The sequence below is a fragment of the Zonotrichia albicollis genome, chromosome 5 (assembly GCF_047830755.1).
Source record: "Zonotrichia albicollis isolate bZonAlb1 chromosome 5, bZonAlb1.hap1, whole genome shotgun sequence".
Classification (NCBI taxonomy): domain Eukaryota; kingdom Metazoa; phylum Chordata; class Aves; order Passeriformes; family Passerellidae; genus Zonotrichia; species Zonotrichia albicollis.
Window position 1 is genome coordinate 42,962,039 of NC_133823.1, and position 9,906 is coordinate 42,971,944.

Below are 9,906 nucleotides of genomic sequence, written 5' to 3' on the forward strand. Positions count from 1 at the left end.
CTCAGTTCAGAGCTGTACGACAGAATAACTCTTCAGCTATATGAATGGTGCAGTGGGAGTAGAATTTGGCCTGGTGTTTTCAAAGGTTAGTTAAACAAAATATGACCTTTTTCAGGCTAGGGGAACAAAAGAGGTCAGCTCATTCTCCAGAGCTACAAAAGGTCTTTCAAGGATACCAAAGAAATAAAAATAAAAGCCACGATCACACTTCCTAGATGCACACATAGAAACAACACTTGTATGTTAAGATACTACCCAGTGGAAAAACCCCTGGGAGCGTCCCAATTAATAAAGAGTCCTGCCAGTAATTCACCCACTGTGGGAAAGGTGTACATAATCAAACAATTTATTTTGTCTAAGGTGCCAGAGAAAAACAGCTGCAGAACTGAGATTTTACCCAAAATCTATTTTTCAGCATCCTGCAGTATTTTACAGTGCTTCATAAGGCACCTTGAAGAATTGCAAAGAGTCTGCTGAATCTGATTGCACTTTAATAACTCATTGGGCAGAGGTAGCCTAATGCAGCTTTCCCATTCCTTTGTGGGTAAGAACTTTCATGGGTTATTCTCCTGCTTGCAAGGACACTCTGGTACAAGTTGGCCACTGTGTACAAACAGATAAGTTACCCAAATTTCCCTGATTTAATTCTCTGCTGCAGGTTGGAATTCATACTCTAGTCTCTTTGAGGGGAGCAAAACTCTGCTACAGTGTCTTAAAGGATTCCCCTGCAGTGAATCTGATCACAAAGTGCCTTTGAATCAGATGTGCAACTTTTTCCTCTGCTGCTTCTTCACATGCATATAAAGAAACTGTAGCACTCACATAGTGATGGGATAAAGAACAGACTTGCACTGAGCTGCATCAGGCAATGCTTAGGGTGAGACTGCCAGCAGTCAGAAATGAACTCGAAGGATCTGGATGCTGAGGAAAGGATATTCTTTCCCAATGTCTCCCTTAGTTTGAAAGGAAAGTAAATTTTTTTTGAAGTTGTAGATTATTCCCCTCTCTCATGCTTTACCCCAGAGGTTGGAAATGTTATTTGTTCTCTACCTTCCTCGAGGAAATCATGCTCTAGGAATGTAATATATTCCACTATTCAATAATTTTTCACACTTTAAACAAATCATAATAATAATATCTAATTTTTTATTATTTAAGGATGATGCCCAATACTGTCAGAGAGAAAAAATATCTACTTGGAAGCAGAAAGGATACTATTTAAAAGATTTTCAAAAGAAAATAAAAATTGACATTTTTGAAAGAGACTGATGCTAGAAATCTCTCTTTGCTTATATGCAATAGGAGTGAGCATGTTAGCATTCCCACATATTAGTGACCTTGAAAGTATTCAGAGGAAATCTCAATTGTTCAGGTTTTGATCATTTTAAATGAAAGATATCCTTCCCTGTTCTCTTTAGATCCACATTTGTCACAGTAACTAATGAGGAAGTAATTATAATGTAATTTATCAGAATAATCTGACAGGCAAAGAATTACGTTCTCAATCCTAAAGGACTAAATAGTTCTAGTTTTCCAACAGATTGGGTACATGTGGGTGGCATAGCAGAGGGTATTTGTCTTTAAGCAGGATAAAAACCTTAGCACTTTCTATTCTCAAGCAAAAATGGACAAAGGCATTGTCTAATTCTCTAAAATATGTTACATGAAGGCATTTCACCTTAATACAGATTAGTAGATCTTATTTTAACAATTTCATCATATAAAAGCTACTTCTTTTTACAGTGACTTTGAGATTTAGAGCACAGTTGCAGTAGTTAAGTAGTCACCCACTATTTCTTTAAGGCAGTAAGTAAACAATTTAGTCATTCAGTCATATTTGCCAAGAGGAAAATAGCTGTCCTCAGAATAAATATAAACTACAAGAAGGCACTGAAGGAGGGAGAAACAAAGAAACAAGAAAAAATAAAGACATTAGTTTAAAATCTGTGCTGGTATTCAGGGAGGTGGGATTGTTCACTGCAATAGCAGCTGGGGGAGGCCTGCATTTGTCATTGACCATTTCGGTGTGGAGCACATTTTAGTTCAATCTTTTTAGAATAGAAGTTGACCACAGCTTTACACAAATTACAGTATCTGTATCTCTGATACATACAGCAGAGGACTCAGCCCACATTACCCCTTTGTACTTGTTTTCAGCACTTCCAGCAGATACTGCTCTTAAAGGTGACTTTCTGAAGAAAGGATTGATATTCTACATCTGCTGTTTTAAGAATGTCTTTAAAACCTAGAACTTGCTGTTCCATTTGCATGTTTATATGATTTAGTTTATATTTTTCTTTAGTGGACTTAATGCTTTTGGTTCTCCCAGCACTGAATAAAACTCCATCAGTTTCAATGCTAAATTAATCTTAAATCAAATACAAACATTTTTGTGTGTTTCTGTTTAATTGATGTGATTATAGAAAAAAAAAACAAGCAGCATGTTGTACTAGATTCTAATATTGATAAAGAAGAAACAAATTATCGTGTACGTTACATGTCAATGAGTCCTCCAAGAAGAAAACAAAACCCAGTGTAATGCCTTAAAACAGCCAAGAGTTTATCCTGCCTGTAGGTTATGTGAAGCACAAGTAGGTCTTTAAGTCAAGCGTATCACAAATTCTTCGTGGATTTGGAGATTCTGCCTTCAGAAATGTGCAGTCATTTGGTCTTGAAAGATCAGGATTATCCAACCCCACCCATCCACAGTTTTAACAGATTTGAAACTACAAGGACTCCATTCTTCGTTTTGTTTTATGTTAAGGGAATTATGAAAAGGAAGCATCTGCTTTTCTCTTTACATGCAATCTATGCTTTCTGTACTTTATTTATGATATAAACAGTCTCTTTCAGAAATACTATCTTCTATATAGAGGTATCTTTTGAACTCCTCTCATTAACCTCATGAAATATAGGAAACTGGACCAAAAGGAAAATAAAATAAATTGCTTGACAGAAGGAAAAAAAAAAAAACCAATAAAAAATGACATGAATTGGAGTGATTCAACGTACCTTTTTACTCTAGAAGCTCACTCAATCCCGCATCATAAATTCAGAAACGAGAATATGACTTACCATAATGGTCTGGTGCCAAGAATTCCCTCTGATTTTTGCACAGAAAATCTTGGTTTGTTTATTTGGGGTTTACAGGGATTTTGCAAAATAATCAGTTAATCAGCAAGAAATGGCATAATGAAATTGGTCAGACAAACAAATACAATGCCGTGACAAACAGTAAGTTTTGTTGTGTGAGTTTTAGCTATGTGCCCGTTCCTGACTTTGCCTTTTCATGTTTCTGAAATACTGTAAATAATTTTTTTTAGACATTCTATTTGATTTACCATTAGCAGAAACATGTACATTATCAGATACACTTTATCCAGATTTGTCAGGAGCGATGGGACATTTAAGCAGGACAGAGTGGCCAAGCCAGAGGTGTGGGGCTCTGTGTCAAGAGAAGGGACTGATGACCAGGTCCCAGAGTAGACCAGGTCATCAAGAAAAGCACAGCCTGATGTGGGTGCCCTTGGAGGCTTGCTGTAAATGGCTGGTTTGCTACAGGTCTGTAGCTTTGTTAAACTCCCTCTGCAGTGTACATTATTTCTATCTCCTCTTCTCTGGCTTCTGTACCATCCCCGCTTGCCCCCTTCCCTTGCTGTCACCACCCACTCTTGTTTTCCTTCTGGCTACCTCTCTTCTCCTAATTAATCAGGGAAAGAGAAGCTGTTCCTGCCAGTTTTGCTTTGCTATTGAGTAGTGGTAGGAGTTCAAAGAACAAGGTTACGCCTGCACCTGCTGCTTGCTCTTTGATGCCCTGTCGCGTGAAACAATTTCCTTCAGAAGTTCCAACAATGTACTAATTAACAAAGGAAAAGACAGGGAGAAACAAGACAAAGACTGTGAGAGGAATGAGGTGAGTAACAACTGAAAGATGTCAGAGGAAAGCAGGGGAAAGAAGCAATTACAAAGGGGGAGCTGGGATAGAAACACAGAAAAAAGGAGAGGGACAAACAATAAAGGAAAGGAAAGTTAAAAAAAAGCAGAAATCAGAAGATGGGGAACTGGAATAAAGAGTTGCATAAAAAGAAATCATTCAAAGTCTCCTTTAGATTACAGTAGGCAATTCTTACAGAGCAACTCTGAGGACAGTGAGTACTTCTGTTAGAGAGATCTGTACATGGCATCAGTTCTCCCCTAATGTAGTAAGGAAATACACTGGGGAGGGAGGGCAGTCCTACCTCTAACAACAGCACAATGCTCCCCAATCTGGACTCTAAGCCTAACACCTTTATTTAGACATAATGAGAGTTAAGTTGCTTAAAAATGCAATCAGTATGAGCCTGGCATTGCTCTCACTGTTTCCAAGGAAAAGATAAGTGGGAGTCCCACAATGCCGGGTCAGAGTAGACACCAAAAGAGTCACAAGCAAACTCTGTGATGTGAAGGCGTGGACTTGGAAGTACGTGGCTGGTGGCAGGGCTGGCACATAGTAGGGACACATCAGCAGTGGAGAAGTAACAGCTCACTGATACTTCTTGAAACAAAGGAGAGGTCTACCTTCTTCAGTGCAGGTGGTAGAACAAGCTGCACAAAATGAGGAGTCTCCTTGCAGCCTCTGAGGGCAGTCCAGTACTGCTGAGTCCAGTGCTGAAGGCTTTGAGCACAGGTGCTATGAACACACATGAAGCATCATGGGCACCTCAGCCTAGAACCTTACTACTTCCACATCATGCCTGCCACAGCTCTTCATCTATTAAATGCTGCCACATACCGAACACCTGGAAACAGCAGACTGTGGAACTGGCATTTGTTAGGCAAGTAATGCACACCTAAATCGAGAGGCCTGGGACTTTCTTTCTCTTGTCTTATCTCAAATCCATCAAGTGAGCTAACCAAGCCTGTCATGCCACACAGCACAGGGATCTGGGACCTCCAACATTTCCTGGTCTCTGCAATACTGCTCCAAGGGCTTCAGTGTGATGTAGGTGAGCCCATCCCTTCAATGTCATTTCCAAGACTTCCAGCATGGTGCTGCTGCGCTGCACAGCATTAACCCTGATTATCCATCTGATACTGCGAAACAGGTATCTGAAAACAAACTGGTTACCAAATTCATCTGTAGAGTGAGGTAGAACAAGGAGGCATAGCTTCATTGAAACTACTGGGTTTTCTTTTGCTTTTGCCAGTATTAAATTTAGTCCACTTACTCAATTTCAGGACTGTTGGACGGAATTATTGAGCCATCAGTCCTGCCAAATGCAATTTCTGTGTGAGACATGTAAGAAGAGTAACTAAGTAAAAACCCCATGAGTTAAACATACTAGTATGAAAGTGCATTATTACTCAGGTGAATTCTGTGTTATTCTGTAGAATTATATTATTTAGGAAATGAAACCTGCTACAAGAAGCTCATGATACTGTCACATTTTTCTAGTGTGACAGCACAAAATGCTGCTTTTGCCTTGCCAACAAAGCCAGTGTCATGGATTCCCTCACAACCACACTGCTTCTACTCTGGTTTTACACAGAGCAGTAAGCATCATCACATCTTTGTGTAACTCTACACCTGATGAGGAATACACCATGAGGATCTTTATGAGTAATGGAGAGTGAGTGGCAACATAGTCTTTCAGAAAATAAACTGATCAGTATAACAAATCCAGGGGAGGGCCACAAAGATGACTGGAGAGATTGAGCACCTCTCCATTGAAAGTAGGTTGGGAGAGTTGGGATTGTTCATCCTGGAGAAGGCTCTGTAGAGAGCTCACATCAGCCTTCTGGTATCTAAAGAAATCCTACAAAAGGCTGGAGAGGAAGGTTTTACAGGGGCCTGTAGTGATAGGAGAAGGGGAAATGGCCTTAAATTGAAACACTATAGGTTTAGATTTAGATGTCAGTAAGAAATTTTTTCCTTTGAGGGTTGTGAAGCACTGGAATGTGCTGCCCTGAGAAGTTGTGGGTACTCTCTTGTGGGGGCCTGAATACATGTTGTATTGTAAGATCTGTGTGTGTCTGGGTTACTCCAAACGAGCTGCAGCTGCAGGGTCCTTAGTTGGGCAACAGCTGTGGCTCGTGAGGGTAACTGAGATAAATAGGGGTGGGTCAAGAGCCCAGGAGGAACCCCTGAGAAGAGTGCTGCAGAGAAAGGAGAAGAGCCAGAGAGCTGGGACTGCAGCAAAGATTACAACAATTGGTGACCCCGTGTGAAGACGAACATGCAGCCAAACATCGAGAGAAAGAAGGTATGGAATTCCCCCGGACAGCCGAGAGCTGTGGCAGCCGAGAGCTGGGACTTTGGAATAGCAGCCTGAGAGCTGGGACTTTGGTGTGGCAGCCAGAGAGCTGGGACTGTAAAAGATAGGACAGCCGAGAGCTGTGGCAGCCTGAGAGCTGGGACTGTAGAACATAATATGGCCTTTGAATTAAGGAGCTGTAGCAGCAGAAAGCTGCAAGAATATGGCCTTTAAGGAAAAGAGCCTTGGAACATCTAAGGACAGCCGAGAGCTGTGGCAGCCTGAGAGCTGGGACTGTACAGGGATATGTATATATTCTATGGTTACATCTAAGGACAGCCGAGAGCTGTGGCAGCCTGAGAGCTGGAACTGTATGTATATTGTTATTGTGAAATTGTTAAAAGAAAAGGGGGGAAATGTGGGGGCCTGAATACATGTTGTATTGTAAGATCTGTGTGTGTCTGGGTTACTCCAAACGAGCTGCAGCTGCAGGGTCCTTAGTTGGGCAACAGCTGTGGCTCGTGAGGGTAACTGAGATAAATAGGGGTGGGTCAAGAGCCCAGGAGGAACCCCTGAGAAGAGTGCTGCAGAGAAAGGAGAAGAGCCAGAGAGCTGGGACTGCAGCAAAGATTACAACAATTGGTGACCCCGTGTGAAGACGAACATGCAGCCAAACATCGAGAGAAAGAAGGTATGGAATTCCCCCGGACAGCCGAGAGCTGTGGCAGCCGAGAGCTGGGACTTTGGAATAGCAGCCTGAGAGCTGGGACTTTGGTGTGGCAGCCAGAGAGCTGGGACTGTAAAAGATAGGACAGCCGAGAGCTGTGGCAGCCTGAGAGCTGGGACTGTAGAACATAATATGGCCTTTGAATTAAGGAGCTGTAGCAGCAGAAAGCTGCAAGAATATGGCCTTTAAGGAAAAGAGCCTTGGAACATCTAAGGACAGCCGAGAGCTGTGGCAGCCTGAGAGCTGGGACTGTACAGGGATATGTATATATTCTATGGTTACATCTAAGGACAGCCGAGAGCTGTGGCAGCCTGAGAGCTGGAACTGTATGTGTATAGTGATTGTATAATTGTTAAAAGAAAAGGGGGGAAATGTGGGGGCCTGAATACATGTTGTATTGTAAGATCTGTGTGTGTCTGGGTTACCCTCACGAGCCACAGCTGTTGCCCAACTAAGGACCCTGCAGCTGCAGCTCGTTTGGAGTAACCCAGACACACACAGATCTTACAATACAACATGTATTCAGGCCCCCACACTCTCTCTTTAGAAGTGTTCAAGGGTAGTCTGGATGGGTCTTTGAGTGATCTGGTCCAGTGAAAGTTCCCCTGCCTATGGCAGGAGAATTGGATGATATTTAAGGTCCCTTTTGACTCAAACATTCTATGATTCTATGATGTACTGAAACAAGCTAGGAAAAAAACCCTGCAGGTTTCAAAGCAAAAATTATAATGTGAAAAGGAGGCTATTGTAAATAAGATATACGAAGTACTAAGAAAGTAAAGGGGAATGCAGAATTCCTTTCACACTAATGAAAGTGGACAAGGGGAGTGCTACAGATGTCATTTATCTGGACTTCTGTAAAAGCTCACAACATCCTTTTCTCTTAATTGGAGAGAGATGGAATTAAGGGGTAGGCTGTGAGATGGATAAGAAAGTGGTTGGATGGTTGCATCCAGAGGGTGGAGGTCAACAGCTCCTGATGGATATCAGTGGTAAGTGACATCTCTCAGGGGTCTGTATTGGGACAAGCACTGTTTAATATCTTCATCAGTGACGTAGAAAAAGGGATCTAATGCACCTCCAGCAAATATGCAGGTGACACTAAGCTGAGAGGTGGGGTTGACACACCTGGAGAATGGAATTCCATCCAGAGGGACCTGGACAAGCATAAGAAGTGGGCATATTGGAATCTTCAAATGTTTAACAAGACCAAGCACAAGGTGTTGCACCTGAGTTGGGGCAGCCCCAGCACGAACACAGGCTGGGGATGAAAAGATCCAGAGCAGCCCTGCTGAGAGGGACTTGAGGGTGCTGTGAGAGGCTGGACATGACCCAGCCATGGGCACTCACAGCCCAGAGAGCCAAAGGTGTCCTGGCTGCATCCAGAGCCCCGTGGGCAGCAGGGGAGGGAGCGGATTCTGCCCCTCTGCTCTGGTGAGACCCCACCTGGAAGGAACTTTGCATCCAACTCTGGGGTCCCCAACACAGGAAGGACATGGAGCTGCTGGAGTGAGTCCAGAGAAGGGCCACCAAGTTGATTAGAGGGCTGGAAAACCTCTGCTAGGAGGAAATGCTGAGAGAATTGGAGGTGTTCAGCCTGGAGAAGAGAAGGCTTCCAGGTGACCTGAAGGTGGCTTGCATACCTGAAGGAGGCCTACATGAAAGATGAAGAGGGACTTTCTACAAAGACATGTATTAGACATTAGCAAGAAATTATTTTCTGTGAGAGACACAGTTTTTACATTTTTTTGTGAGGGTGAGACATTGGAAAAGGCTGCCTGGAGAAGCTGTGGATGCTTCATCTTTGGAAGTGTCCAAGGCCAGCCTGGATAAGGCCTTGAGCAACCTGGTCTAGTGGAAGATGTCTCTGCCTGCAGCAGGGCAGGGTGGAACTTGATGATCTTTAATGTCCTGTCTAACCCAAGGCATTCTGTGATAAGCAGATTTCCCTTTTATTTTTTCTGACTGTTTCAAGCCGAACCCTTTGACATTATTTATTAGATACTGCTGCAAGTAAATAATCCACCAGTCTACTCTGTCAAATAAAAATCTGCTCCCCCTTTTTAAAATGCCATCCCACTAGTGCTATATCCCATGTCACACTGCCTTCCACTGTTGTCACAACAGCTGATGGCCTACCTGTTTTTTTTGCTGAGGCCATTATGCTCACACAGGCATTTTCCAGTCTTCGTTTTAAGTTTTGATTATGAAAAATACCAAAGCTGCCATGTGAGAAGAATCCCTGCCATTTTTAGGGTTTTCTGCTTAGCATTCATCAATGTAGTCCTAAAGGGGCTGTTCCTCTGCAAATTCATTGTTCCTCTACTCTGCAAACAGTGGCCTTAGCATAATCCTTTCCATGGAGGATCCAAGGCTGCCGCAGGAATGGCAGATCCAGGAACTGATAGCACCAAAGGACATGCTGGTCTCAGCTTCCATGTGAGCAGGTCAGCCTTGGCCAGGGGCCACGTTTTTCAGTGCACTGCCTGCACCAGAGGCAATGGTGGGCAACCCCTCAGCTCACAGCAGATGTCCAAACACACCATCCAGACCACCCTCTGCCCTCAGCCATGGGCTTCATGGACGCCCAAAAAAGGGTTAAAGTCTTGTAGTGAAGAAGGTCTATGGTATTCTAGGCTGCATTGGGAAGGGCAGGCTGAGGGAGGTGATCCTGCCCCTCTACTCAGCCCTGGTGAGGCCACACCAGGAGTGCTGTGCCCAGCTCTGGGCTCCTCAGGGCAGGAGAGACATGGAGCTCCTGGGGCAGGTCCAGTGGAGGGCAACAAAGATGAGTGAGGGATTGGAGAGCGATTTCTCTCTCTTGTGAGGAAAGGTTGAGGGAGCTGGGCCTGTTCAGCATTGAGAAGAGATGTCTGAGAGAGGACCTAATCAGGATGTATCAGAATATTCAGGGAGCATGTCAGAGGATGGAGTCAGGTTCTTCTC